Genomic DNA, 14,163 nt, shown 5'->3' with positions numbered 1-14,163 from the left:
ATAATATTTTTAAATTATGCTATTCAAACGTAAATTTAGAGAAATTAGAAGGTACATGATTAGTAAACATAAAACACTCAACTTTATGTTACCAAATGAAAGAATTACGCCGTTCAATTTTGGCATAGTATACTAATAAATCTTTCTTGACAATCTTGTTAACAGCAAGAGCATCCGATTCGCATTCGAAATTCTTACTAACCTCATTCGATTCGAAAACTACAGTAAATGCATTCGATTCGAAGTACTAGAATTTGTGCTCTAGTACTAGAGAGAGTACTATAAAGTACTAGAGCACAAATTCTAATCTATTCTAATTTTTGGATGCTTATGATTACAGTCGCAGCCAGTGTTTCTTTCAGAAACTATGTTCCGGAGGGGCACACTTCTCACTGCTGGTACTATTCTATTTATTATTATATTATAGATGTATTATTATGGTCTCCTCCGTGGGGAACTCTCAAGCTCCGGGGGAGGCAATGCCCCATAAAAATGTATGAAGGAAATACTGGTCGCAGCTATCAAGCCATGTTGACCATGTCGCTAAATCTGATTGTTTCGATATTGGAATCGATTTAAAAGTTACAGTACGAGCTATAAACAAAATGTCCCAGTCATGACGCCCAACAGGCCTAACCGGCTCTAAGAAAAATTGCTAACACTAAGAATTGTAAGAAATAACGAGGAGTAGTGGCGCCTGACATATATAAATTGCTGTAAGTAACTTAAAGATTTTATCAAACAAAAAATGACTAAAATTGTTACTGTTTGAAAAGTGGAAAATTGTAAACAGTGAGAGTTTACTCATACACTTATCTGTCCGGCTGCAGGCCAGTATCCAGGGGAGTCTAGGGAGCCGCCCCCTTAAAATTTTCACGGTAGGCTTGCAAATGAACTATAATATGGTGATGAACTATAATATGGTTGGATCGGGCCCCCCTAACTTCAGCCCCCCCCCCTACATTTTTGGGCTGGCTACCGGCCTGTCTGGCTGCCATCTTGATTCCTCTGTACAAATTCTGGTAACTCATATTGCGCATGAATTGAAATATGCACTAGGGAGAAGGGGATCATCTGAAACCATGATTGTTTATAAAACTACTCACAACAAAATGTAGAAATTTTATAATACAAAGAATCTCACGAGATCAGTTAATATAATAACTCACCAATAATTATATACACGAAAACAAACTGCAAATACCAAACGTTTCGACATGCACGGGCACTCTTAAATCTCTCACTTAAAAGCAATAGACGCTTGCACAAAGTGTAGGATACATTTTCTAGCACAGATCAATAACACATTTTAAAAAATGCAAATGTTTTAACTTAAATATTACGGCCTGATACTATTCCTAGATACAAAGTTATTTTTTCCTTTAACAGTGTTTGTTATTCGGAAAAGGAATGTGCAATGGGAATTCCGTTATATACATGGATGAAGAAGAACATCCATCCTGTCTTGAGCTTAAATACACACATTGCTGGCTACGATCTCTTTGTTGGTGATGATATATGTATTAAGCTTCACTTTGATATACTTCAAGACAGGGCCATAACTTGTGGGGGGCAACTGCCCCCCAGGGAAGCTCCTCGCCGTTCGAGGAGGGGGGGCACTTTAAGAAAAAAATTTCTTGCTCCATATACGATACGAACATGAAATTATAAATGAAGCATCGAACAAGTTCACTACATTACATAAACACTACAACACACAAAAGGTAAATAAAACAAAAATGAGTCGTGAGCCCATTTCAGTAATAAATGTCTAATATTAGGGGCGTTAGAAATAATATTTATTCGTATGGCTTTGAGATTTGTCAATATTGTCCCCTTAATTAATTTGTCATATATGGAACGGGTCCAGAAGCATACTAACGGCCCTGCAGACCTTGCCTTGTGGGAGGCCTTCAGGCTCCGGTTGGCCCATAAAGAGTAAGAGAAAGATGGAAAGAGGCAGTGTTGGGAAGTAACGTAACGCAAGTAACGCGTTACTTGTAACGCATTACTTTTTAAGTAACGTTTCCTAGTAACGCGTTACATTTTTTCCAAAGTAACTGTAACGGTAACGCGTTACAAATTTTTAAGTAACGTACCTAGTTTGCGTTACTTTTTTCGCGTTACATTTCGGATGAGTAACTACAACATATGTATATATATTTTTCGGAAACAAATGTTTCTTTCCTGTAAATGAATTTCTCAGAATGAAACAATCGAGCATGAACTATGTATGTCAGTGACCAACAGTCACAGACACACAGAGAAACAGATAAGTTCATAGTGCCACTTGCTGCTTTTTGAAGATGAGGACAACCTTAGGGAAATCACATGTACTAATTGCAAGCACCCGGAAGATTTTGTCGTAGATTTTGACAGCTCCAAATCAATACATTCAGTGAGTGAACTAGGAGTGCAATGATACCGGTAGTCTATTTTACTTTGGTGTTGTTTTTATAAAGATGGAGAACGAAAATATTTTACCGATCGAACATTTTACTCAGCTCTTAAGAATATTTTTTTCTTAAGAGCTGAGGATGATGGACGGATTTAAAAGTAAAGTGTCTGAAGTGCCCCGGCGGAAAATATTTATCAACAACTAGGGTGCCATAATTACGATTTACAGTAAGGGGTTAATATGAATAAACTGTGTTCTGATGAGCAGGCCTACTTTATTACTAGGAAATAGTTTGCTGATGGTATGTAATATTGGAGTTCTTTCAGATCAGTTTGCTTATCCTAGAGTCCCGTTGATTATAGAGTAGTGTAATGTTTCTCTATATTCTTTATTTTTAATTTTACATAACAAAATTGTTATTATTATATAATTAGTTTAGCATAATAATAATAAGCAACCATTTTTTTCTAACGCTAAGGGATGAGCACGAGTCAAGCTAAAACTCGACTCGACTCGACTCGAATTCAAGTCGAGTTTCGAGTCAAGTCAAGGGTAATATCCTCGAATCGAGTTCCGAGCCGATTCAGTTTTTCGCGTCTAGTTTCGAGTCCAGTCGAGATTGATAAATGGCTCATTCGTTTTAAGTCGTCTTGAAATCTAAGCTAAACAGTAATATGGAATACTTTTAGTGTTGCTCACGAGAGGGGACACTGCTTGCATCTCGTCTCGTCTCGATAACGAGACCACAAGAGATTTTTCATAACAAGCTCAGCTCGGCTCGGCTCAACTGAGAAGATGTTTCGAGCAGGCTCACTTGGGGTGAACCATCGGCTCGAGCTGGCTTGGTAGGGATGAGCCATTTGTTCGGTTCGGCTCAACTGAGCCGAGGGCTCTGGCCGAGTCGGTTTTGTGAGCTGTTGGCTCGGCTCACTTCTCGATTCGGGTCGATAGTGAATGAGCTGTAAGCCGAGCTGCTCGAGTCATTGACAATTCTAAACCGAGGCCGAGCAGTTTTGAAGATATTTGGCCAGTGCCCTATAACTTTTAACAGTGTTTGGCTCGAGGCCGAATACTCAGAACCCTCAACCCAAATTCAGAAGCTCGTGAACAATGTCCTTGACTCCTAGACTTCACGGCTACCGAGGTTGGCAATCAACTAGTTTTTTAGTATTCAAATACAAACCGCCTATCTTTCTTTTTATATACAATGTTATAATAATAATAATAATAATAATAATAATAATAATAATAATAATAATAATAATAATAATAATAATAATAATAATAATAATAAGTTGTAGTAGTAGTAGTGTAATTGATAATAATTATACTGTCTATGTAATATACTTGAAGAATGTACTCGGAACTACACACCGAATTTGGCTCGAGTTGTCTCGAAACTCGACCCCAATTCAAGTCGAGCTGGAGGAAATTTTTCGAGTCGACTTCTCGGGTCGAGCTCAAAGATGTCTGTTTCTAGTCGAATCGAGTGTCAAAGAAAACTCGCTCGTGTCCATCCCTATGAGTAACGCAGTATGGCATTTTATCAATGTTACATTATATGAAAATGTTCATATATCAAGTAAAAATTTGTCCTTGCATTTACATAAAGCGATTCAGAACGTGCAGTAATAATAATAATAATAATAATAATAATAATAATAATAATAATAATAATAATAATAATAATAATAATAATAATAATAATAATAATAGCGATAGTAATAGTAGTACGGAAAATTGAAGCCATATTTTTTTTGATATTTTTAAAGTTTCGGAGCTAAAAGTAACGCGTTAGTAACGCGTTACTTTCGAAGTAAAGTAACTGTTACTTTTTGGGAGCAAGTAACGCGTTACTAACGCGTTACGTTTTAAGAGAAAGTAAAGTAACTTGTAACGCGTTACATTTTTACAAGTAACTTACCCAACACTGGGAAGAGGGGGCTCAAGAACTAAAAAAAAAAATTTCTAGGGGGGGCCAAATACGCGTTAGAACAAAATATTAATTATAAAGCACATACAAACTTGTGAATGGGCTGTTGCACATACAGGAATAGTAAGTGACGTTCTTATCGAAATTAGCTTAAATTGTTTGAGATTTCGCAGTTATCGGTGATACTTTCTTTTTTCTTAATGGTAACATCTAGCACAGGGGCGCACCCACGCGGAGGTCCACCGGCTATGGACCCCCCACCCCCCAAGAAACTTTGTAATTCGATATACATTAGAACATTTTCTTAATAAAAATAAATTTATTAAGCAGAGAAATTATTGATGTAACCTAGTAGCCAAAAGATTTAATCTTACACTTCATCTGTGCTCTTGCTTTTTATCCCCCTCCAACCCAAGAAATAGGTGACAGTACTCTTAACAATTACTTATAGTCTTTTTGGATTCAGGATAACAGCTGCTCAATATCATAGACGAAATGTCTTGTACTATCGGACCCCTCCCAACACAAATTTGTAAGTGCGCGCCTGATTTAGCAGATATCTGAGTTTCATAAATGTGATTTCCGTATGTAAATATCAAAATATCTATGTGTAATAGCAAAAGTTTTATCTCTTGAACAATTAACTGAAAAGATAATGTAGAACTACAGGTTTACTAATTCACTCGAAATCAAATTTTGTCTTCTCTCTCCTGGACCTCTTAAAACGTTTCCAGTAACGATAATCTTTACTATTATTATTGTTATTATATTTATATAATCTCATTTGTGGTCTTAATTTTTGTTCTAAGTATACTTTTGTGAGTGAAAGTTTAGTGAAATCAATCATTTGTACCTCCAAGAAACACAAAAATGACCTTCGAAGCACTGAAACGGTTAAACTGTGCTATTTTCTTTTTATCGTAACAAATATCAGCAGGTTTAATCAACATTCCTTAAATACGTAGCATAGCATTTGTATAAAACCTTAAGAATTCGTACAACAAAAAGTGATTATCAAATAATAATAATAAAAATTAAATCTTTGAATAACAAACATCGGTAGGACATGATTATCTGTCCGTAAATGAGAGGTGTCCGTTACCAGGGACGGCCCTAGGCAATTTGCCACCCCCTCTTTCTCCAGAAAGAACAAATCGAAATATGCTACTCCACCATGAAAATGAAACGAAGGAAGAAACACTTGTAGTTTAGAAAAAGGCCTAAACACTACAAATACAATCTCGTCGTGCCTGTTTTTCGCTTTAAATAATAAACTATTATGTTAGTGTAGGATAAACAAACACACCTGCAGAGGAAAGATGGTAATCCTTTTTACAGAAATCAATATGGAGCTTTAATCTCAATATACCAGTTTGCAATTCCAGTTCAACTATACATTGTTCGGCATAAGCTCTAAACTGCGATAAACAAAACCACGTGAAACTAAATCTCGCTGATTTGCTGTTGTCCTACTGACGCTTGTACTCCTCCGCAAAATAGTTCATGTGATTGCATTATTGCTTTTACTATGAAGCTTCATATAAAACTGCTATATTATTCTAAATGACAAAAATATAATACGGATTATCTAATAATACTGCAATCGAGTGTGGTTAATGAAACAATAGAAATAAACACTAAGCATGCGTAGTAATTATGACGCCAATTCAACTGTGGAGGCGTGTTATGCTTTTAAAGTCTGAAAGATGACTGGCATGAATCCGGGTTCCGCAAATGTTGTGGTGAAACACCAACAAGGTAAACCTTTACTCACTAAGCAGCAATTGTTTACCAGCGAAATTCAAATACTTATTTTTAATCTTTCGAGTTTTTTTTTTTCCTGCTGCTGTTGTAAGTAGCCTATCTGAACAACACGAGACAGTATTGTCAAAATGAACGTGTATAATTTGCTCCTCCCCGTGGGGAGTGGGAGTGATACATTACTAGCCAATCGTATTTGTGACAAGCGGGAGGATACAAATATTTTGTTTATCGGAGTTTAGAGCTTACGCTGAACAATGTTTAGCTCTTTTATGTTTATTTCTTGATTTTCCTTCTACATCCATTAAAAAAAAAAAAAAAAAAAACTTGTTTCCACCCTCAATGATAAGAAACTTGTTTCTGACAAAAATAAGACTAGTTTTCATATCAAAACTGTAATAACTTACTAAACGGGACAGGTGTTGGCTACTGTTCGAGAATTGAGTTCTTGTATTTGACAACAATCAAGAAATTCATGGTGGAATTTGTTTGAACATTTGCTTTAGCACTGTCCATGTGACCTGTTAAGCTACTGCGATCTAAACATGATTTATGAGCATAGTATTCAAATAGAAGGTCAGCTTAGTGAATTTACCGATCATCATGAAGTCTACTTCCAACAAGAAATATTTATTTTATATAATATACCTGTGACAGATTTTGCCGCTCCATGCAAATGCGCGTGTTGCACATATGGTAGAGCCGGCTCTGTCCGTTAGAAAGTAGTTACACAAATTTAGATTACTCACAGCCCATAATTAACTGTATTCAGTATACTGGAATTTGTATATACGTTAGAGTAATATCGAAATATTGTACTCAGTGTTTTGGTTACTGGCTGGGGGGGGGGGGTAAGGGGCTTAAAATTGCTGAGGGATTTTCGAAACAGACTGAGAGAGGAAAATGTAGTATTGTCCCTAAAATCACAAGGACCTGAATATCGAACAACTTGGAAATCGAACGAAAAATCTTTGTAAATTTTGCCCCGGAACCAGAATGATATGCCCGCTATTTGTGTGTGTTTGTGGTGCGTACATATCCCCATAGGCTTTGTTCAGCTTATTGTTGGAAGCTTTAGTGAAAGTATCTCACGTGATTTTTTGCTGCTAATTTAATAATGCCTTTGTATGCCTGTTTCATCTTATTTTACTTTGGCCTGCGAGAGGTACTGGGATCGTTACCCAGCATTTTCATGTGCAGATGATCTCGTCAGTTCTTGAAGCTTGAAGTACCACAAATGAAATCAAGAAATTGGGGATTTGGAACAGCTATTCCAGGATTTTGGAAATTAAAATCTTTAAAGCAGAAGTAATGAATGAGTTAGTGACCTGGGTTTGCTTTACAAATGAAAATGAATGCTTTTCAGTTGGATATAGATTGTGAAAGGTAAAAGTCTACGCACCACTTGCCTGAAACTCTCTGCGATTTTCCATCGTTGACTGTCTCGGTGTTCTGTAATGGGGCGTTTACACTTGGTCGATTTAGTCGCACGGCTAAATCGACTCGCTGCATTTGCGACTAAATCGAAGCAACTAGGCCGAATCAGATCGATGGATGTGTTCAATTGTTTCAACCGAAATTGAATGCTGCTTGTCGACTCGCTCTCCTCTGGTCGATTCGAAATTGACTGGCAATTTTAAAGATGTCCAAGCAAAAAGTAATTGGTACAATTTGCGGTGTTATAGCAGAAGAAAATAGAATCGACCACAGAAAATAGAACGTCTTTCAATTCAGTTGCTAGTCGATTAGTCGCTTTCGATCAACAAGCGATTAAGTTGAAGTCCTGTTTACACGGTCGATTAAGTTGAAAGTTACGTCAATTCAACTGAATCGAATGCAAATCGACTAAGTGTAAACGCCCCATAAGCCTCCTTCAGGAACATGGAATCCAAGTTATGGGCGGCCAGATGACTCGAACTCAAGCTCGGCACGTAAGCAAGAAAATTCGTATACACTTATATTATGGTACGATACCAATTATGAACGCATCCAATAATAATAATAATAATAATAATAATAATAATAATAATAATAATAATAATAATAATAATAATAATAATAATAATAATAATAATAATAATAATAATATCATTTTCGTTGCTGACCAACGAATATCCTTACGGATTTGGGTAGGTTCTTGAATTCGGAGTGAAAGTCACGGAACATTCTTCTCTACATCCTCGTCGTAGGTTAACTTAATCTACTTTCACCCGTGTCGTTTCTCCCTCTGCGTTTCGTCAGAAGGCCTCGGCCATTGAATTCCAGTTCATTGAGTCGACAGTTGGCTGATGAAATGCAGAGTGTGTAGATTGACATTAGATAAGGTGATCTTTACGAATGTAGACAAAAGAACAATCTACATGTTTAGTCATTAAGAAATACGTAGAAGAAAAGACAACAGAAAATAGAAATTCTCTTATGTCTGAGCGTGTAAATCAAATGTAAATCGTGCCGAAAGAAATGGGAATTATAATATAATCTTAACATTGATCTGATAAATAGGAATTCACTGTCCATGATATCCAATAAAAATAATGCTTGCTGTTTTCACAGAATTTTACCTCCAATATATAAATAATTTTGCTTTTAATATTTTACCTTAAGATCCGGCATATCTATTGTTAAAATCATTTTGAAAATTCCAGTTCGTGCGACCCAGGAACGAATTAATCCAATTTCTATTATCTTCAAGGGCAGAGGTGTAGCCACAGGTTTATCGAGGAGGGGCCCGTCATTTTTGAGGAGAGGCCAGCTTCAATGTACAAAGTAAAAAAAAAAAAAAAAAGTGTGTTACAGCTAGTGATTTTGAGGCCTGATAAACCGAAAAATTTTGGTTTCCTAAATTTTGGAACACTAAAAACTGTTTTTACAAGCCTTTTCTTTTCTTTTCTTTTCTTTTCTTTTCTTTTCTTTTCTTTTCTTTTCTTTCTTTTGCTTTTCTCCATAAATATTATGTACCAGGTACGATACATTTCTTAAGCTTAAATAAGAACTACTGCCCTTGACCAAATATTATACCTTTGTGCATAACTATTTCAATTTAAGCCATTGTACACAAAAGCTATCTACATAAGACTGATTTTCTTTGAAATTTTACTTAATTTCTTGAAGATTTCCTGACAAAAATATTTATTGGTTATTCGTGACTAAAATACAAATAATTATTTTATTAACAGCTATACCTCACTTCCTATTTTACATGAAGTAGCAAAAAAAAAAAAAAAAAGAAAAAGAAAAAAAAAGAAAAAAAGAAAAAAGAAAAAAAGAACGAATGGAATCCAAACTGAAAAACAATAAAAAAGTTGGTTTTCACCAAATTTTCCAAATGATAAAAAATGTTTTTTTAGAATACTAGTTATTACATATAAAAAATATAATGTACTTACAAATCAGTTTAGTACCATTTTTTATGGCAGTTCTTATAGTAACTTCTTAAAACGTTTTTCTTCAAACTGTCAAATATAAATCACAATAAATTGTGTAATCTGCTGTCACAAAAAAAGTATTTTGCAAAGTCCATTTGTTTATTGTGCTTCATATTGGACATTATCTGCACAGGAGCACTAGATCAATCGGTTGAAGCAGATGTGGTAGCAAGCTGTGCATTTGGTCATTCCTCACACGGAAGAGATAGCATACTATTTTTCGATCGGTAATTATCAGTAAATAATTTACCATAAATTATTAATTATATGTAATGTAAACTTTGTTATTTTTAAATAACTGAAGCGAGGTAATTTAACAATGATGTTTTAAAAGGTGGTCATTTGGAGGGTCCAGGAAATCATTTGAGGGGCTTTGCCCCGATACCCTTCCACGTGGCTACACCCCTGTTCAGGAAAAAAATGTCTTGGAATTTGGGATTCTGGAATGTATTAAGTTTCAATTCCAAAGTATTACTGTAGTCTATTCCTCATTGACATTTTATCGTAGGGCAAACGATTTTGGTTCCTTTATAAATGCAGGAGAAATAATGCAAGAAAATATTCTCTGTTCTAAATAGCATGAACTGGGAATAATTCTTGTCCATTATAAAGGTGCCATTAAAATGTTAGAGGGAAAAGAATACTGTCCCTATCCGTAAGGGGAGGGTTCTATCCCGTAATAATATATATACTTTTTCTGGGTAAAAAAAAAAAAAAATATGGAGGTGTCTCCTAGAATCAATTTAATAATAAGTGGGATATCGATAATTCGAAGCAGAAGGGAATACATAAAAATTCGATTTATCGAGTTTTTCGAGAAATCGAAATACGAGTTATCAATGTGGCCACAACAAAAATTCAAGATACCGTTGTTCCGCATTCCTAATGAAAAGTGCTTACATATCTCGAAGTTCTTTATTCATTCAACCTCTATAACTCAAAGTTATGAAAGTTCTTTGAATTAAATAAGATGAGATGACTAGTGAAAATAAAATACTTGACATGAGTGAAATACAATTACAGTACACATTAGCAACAATAACAGGACTAGCAACAATGTCAACTATATGTAACGGCATAGAGCTATAGCTTCGAGTTATCGAGATCACATCAAGAGAAATTCGACTTATAGAAGTAAACTTCGACTCATAGAGCGAAAGTTCGAGTTACCGAGACTTTTAAATATGATTATGAAACCCTTCAAATTCAACTTATCCAGGTTGTAGGGATGGGTACAAGTCGAGCTAAAACTCGACTCGACTCGAAACTCGAAGTGATTTCTCGAGTCGATTTCCGAGCCGAGTCACTGTTTTGAGGTTGAGTTTCGAGTCGAGTCGAGTTTGAAAAATGGCTCGCTCATTTAGCTCGTTTTAACTCATTTTGAAATCATTGCCTGATTAGACTGGAAAGCGAAAGCTATGAGAAGTGTAAGCAGTAATGTGTAATACTTTTAGTGTTGCTCACGAGGTGAGACACTGCCGCATCTTGCCTCTTCTCGATTAACAAGACAACAATGGATTTTTATAACAAGACAGCCTGAAATGTCGTGAACGCTATACTGTAGTTCTCACCTCCAAGGCTGAGACCTAGACAGTGAAAGTTTTGAGCCGAAGCAGAAGCCCAACCCGTGTAGGGATGTTAACCGGCTTATCTCGGTTCAACTGAGCGAACAGCTCGAACCGGCTTTGTTGAGATGAGGCACCGACTCGGCTCAGGTGAGCCATTGTCTCGAGCCGGCTCGGTTAAGGTGAGCCATCAGCTCTGTTTGTTTCGGCTCGTGTCGGTTTGGATGGGTGAGCTGTTGGCTGTGAATGAGCTATGGGCCGAATCGCTCAAGCCGATGAGAGTCCTAAACCCGGACCAAGCAGTTTTGAACATGTATGGCCGGCGCGAGATACTTGTTCCTCCGGAACTCAAACCCAGTGCCTCGTGAACGATGTCCTTGCCTCCTAGACTTCACGACTACCGAGGTCAGCAGTCAACTATTTTTTAGCATTCAGGTACAAACCACTTATCTTTCATGTTTATACAGTGTTATAATAATAATAATAATAATAATAATAATAATAATAATAATAATAATAATAATAATAATAATAATAATAATAATAATAATAATAATAAAGTAAGAAAGATGTTCGTTCAAGTGTCTTAGCTATAACAGTTATTATAGACACAAAATTTGCAGAAGAAGCCATAATATAAAAATTATGCTCTTTCTTTGAGTTTCAAGATTCGAAAAAGTGTTTTCATTTTCACAATGTCAAAAGTGTCTCAAAGAGGTACTGTTTTTTCTGAAATATGGTATAAATAAGCACCAAATGGCGTATTTATTTAATATGAAGTTGATCAACAACGGTTCATTTTCGTGTTTAGTTTAAGGATGCTTAGCAATTGGCTTGCGTCCAAAGACCGGCAACAAATCTTTAAAATTGCGTTATATGACTATTTAGAAATCGTTTCTGCCACGCGTTGCGATTTCATAGAAGTGACGGATAGGCTAGAGATAAACCAATTGATAAGTTATATTATGCTAGACTAAAATATTACACAACATTTAAAACTATGGATGAGTTGCAAACTTTAAAGATATAACAAAACACAGTGTTGCCAAATGTTACATATCAACTTCTCAGGACCAGGGAGACAATAATTTATTCGTCTTTATTTTGGAGTCCAGATACACATGTTTCATTTCTACAACAAACTGAGTTCATCGTCTGCGTGGAAGTTCATATATTTTTGACGTCTCTACAGACCGGTAGCCAGCCCAAAAAAATTAAAGAGGGGGGGCGGTAGATGTTAGGGGGGATCCGATCCAACCATACTATAGTTCATTACCATATTATAGTTCATTTGCAAGCCTACCGTGAAAATATTAGGGGGCGAGCGGTAAAAATTTACGGGGTCCGACACCTAGATCCCCCTTGGATACGGGCCTGCGTCTCTACAGGAAATTATTGTTAGCCAAGATTTACTCGGAGCCTCTACCATGTTGCGTTTTGGAAAGAAGGCTGGTTATAATGAATGTAACCACTAAAATTATAGGGCAAGCTCCACCACTAGTTTTAGGCGACTAGAACCATAATCAAGTGCAACGACTTAACATAAGGGACAAGGGAAAATTATACTGAATTATAATAAATGAAATTAACACATAGGGCCTAATTAATTTAGAATTTGGCAGCAACTTAAGAGTAAACTGCTATTGCAATTGCTATTGGATCAAATAAGGTCTCACCAAACGACCAAGTCCTGATATACACTTCACATCGAGATGAGCACAGTACACTCGATAAAATCGAAATAAAAACTCAGAACTGACCATGATAATTTTGTGTTCAATAATTGTATTCTCGGCTCGTGTGTGACGTCAGATAGAAGTTACGGAAGATAATTCCACGTGTGGCCGAAGTCACCATATTGAATATTCCAATACACTAAATTAGTTAGTACTCTATGTCCTGAGGAAATCCAGTGCACATGTCCTCATGACCACTGGGACATGACCAAGCACTCTCCTGCCTGGGACAGAAAACTTACCAAAAACACAAGCTTGAAAGGATTTCCAAGTTCAACAGTTCTTCTGGGCATAGACTCAGAATATCCAGTAGAATTGTAAAGATGGCATTACCAAGAGGCATTACGAAGCATTACTTGTGAAATACACGAGCAAAGAATAGACCACTTACCACATATATAAACCAAATTAAGGCAAGAAAGCTGAATTGCGCGGAACTCAATAATAAAAGACACACTTAAGTATTCAAAGGTAAGGTGAGGAAAGTTGCTGACCCAGGTTTATTACCATAACCTTACAACCTTACAAATCATTAATTTCTTTAAATATTCATATAACAGCAAATAGTGTGAAGATACAAAACCTTAATTTTGGTTAAGAAAGAAGAAGAACATACTAAGATTTTCTGTTCTCTTGGGATATCCAATATCTACTTGCATATTTTTTTTTCACGCGCTACCCTAGCCAACTTTTTGTTTTTTAGTTGGTCACAAGGCAGCGATGAAGTTAGATTTATATCCAAGCTGCACTACCCGAGTGCATTTTCGCCGATCCCAAGCGTTTCAGTACTCGCACGCTACTTTTTTTTTTTTTTTTTTTTTTTTTTTTTTTTTTTTTTAATCCTAGCTAGCTGTTTGAAGTTGGCAGGGCCGGATCTGGAATCCTGTGAACTACGCGTTCGCAGGAGGCACCAGGTGAAGAGGGCTCCAAACTGGAAAATGAATTTCGGGTTTTAAATGTGAATATTTATTAGAGAAAATGCTATGATGAAAAATTTGGCGCCAATGCCACACACACAAGTGATGCTAGTTTGAGGAAAATTTCCCGCGGCATAGGGGAATATAGGAAAGTTTTTTAACCCTAGATTACAAAGCCTCTTTGTCACGTCGTCACAAAGCCTTCGTAATATATATATATACTTAATTTTTGTATATTTTCAAAATTTAAAATTAAAAAAAAAATCCCTCGGAAACGTGGTTTTCATGTTCTAGCGTTTTTGGAAATGGCATGTCGTAAAATTTACGGAGGCTTTGTAATCCAGGGTTAAAGAGGGAAAAGGGAGATTTTACGAATGAGATAAAATGTAGGGATATTTAGCGTTTCAATACATGTTACATTAAGCACT

At 36.1% G+C, this 14,163-nt stretch overlaps 1 protein-coding gene across 3 annotated transcripts in view; it reads right to left on the bottom strand.

The window, feature by feature from the left end:
• Window positions 1-14,163, bottom strand: part of Bcat (Branched chain amino acid transaminase) — a 111,764-nt gene that overhangs the window by 80,610 nt on the left and 16,991 nt on the right. Inside the window, exon 1 of one of the 3 annotated variants that reach the window (XM_081737885.1) lies at window positions 7,495-7,513. The exons of the other annotated variants lie outside the window; for them this stretch is intronic. The gene's annotated coding sequence lies outside the window, so the exon portion shown is untranslated. Of the gene's footprint in view, window positions 1-7,494; window positions 7,514-14,163 lie in introns of those variants that run through there. 3 annotated transcript variants of the gene reach the window in all.

The sequence above is a fragment of the Thermobia domestica genome, chromosome 14, assembly GCF_964235325.1.
Source record: "Thermobia domestica chromosome 14, izTheDome1.hap1.1, whole genome shotgun sequence".
NCBI classification, from domain to species: domain Eukaryota; kingdom Metazoa; phylum Arthropoda; class Insecta; order Zygentoma; family Lepismatidae; genus Thermobia; species Thermobia domestica.
The sequence above is the reverse complement of the archived record's forward strand: the minus strand, read 5'-3'. Positions and strand labels throughout refer to the sequence as shown.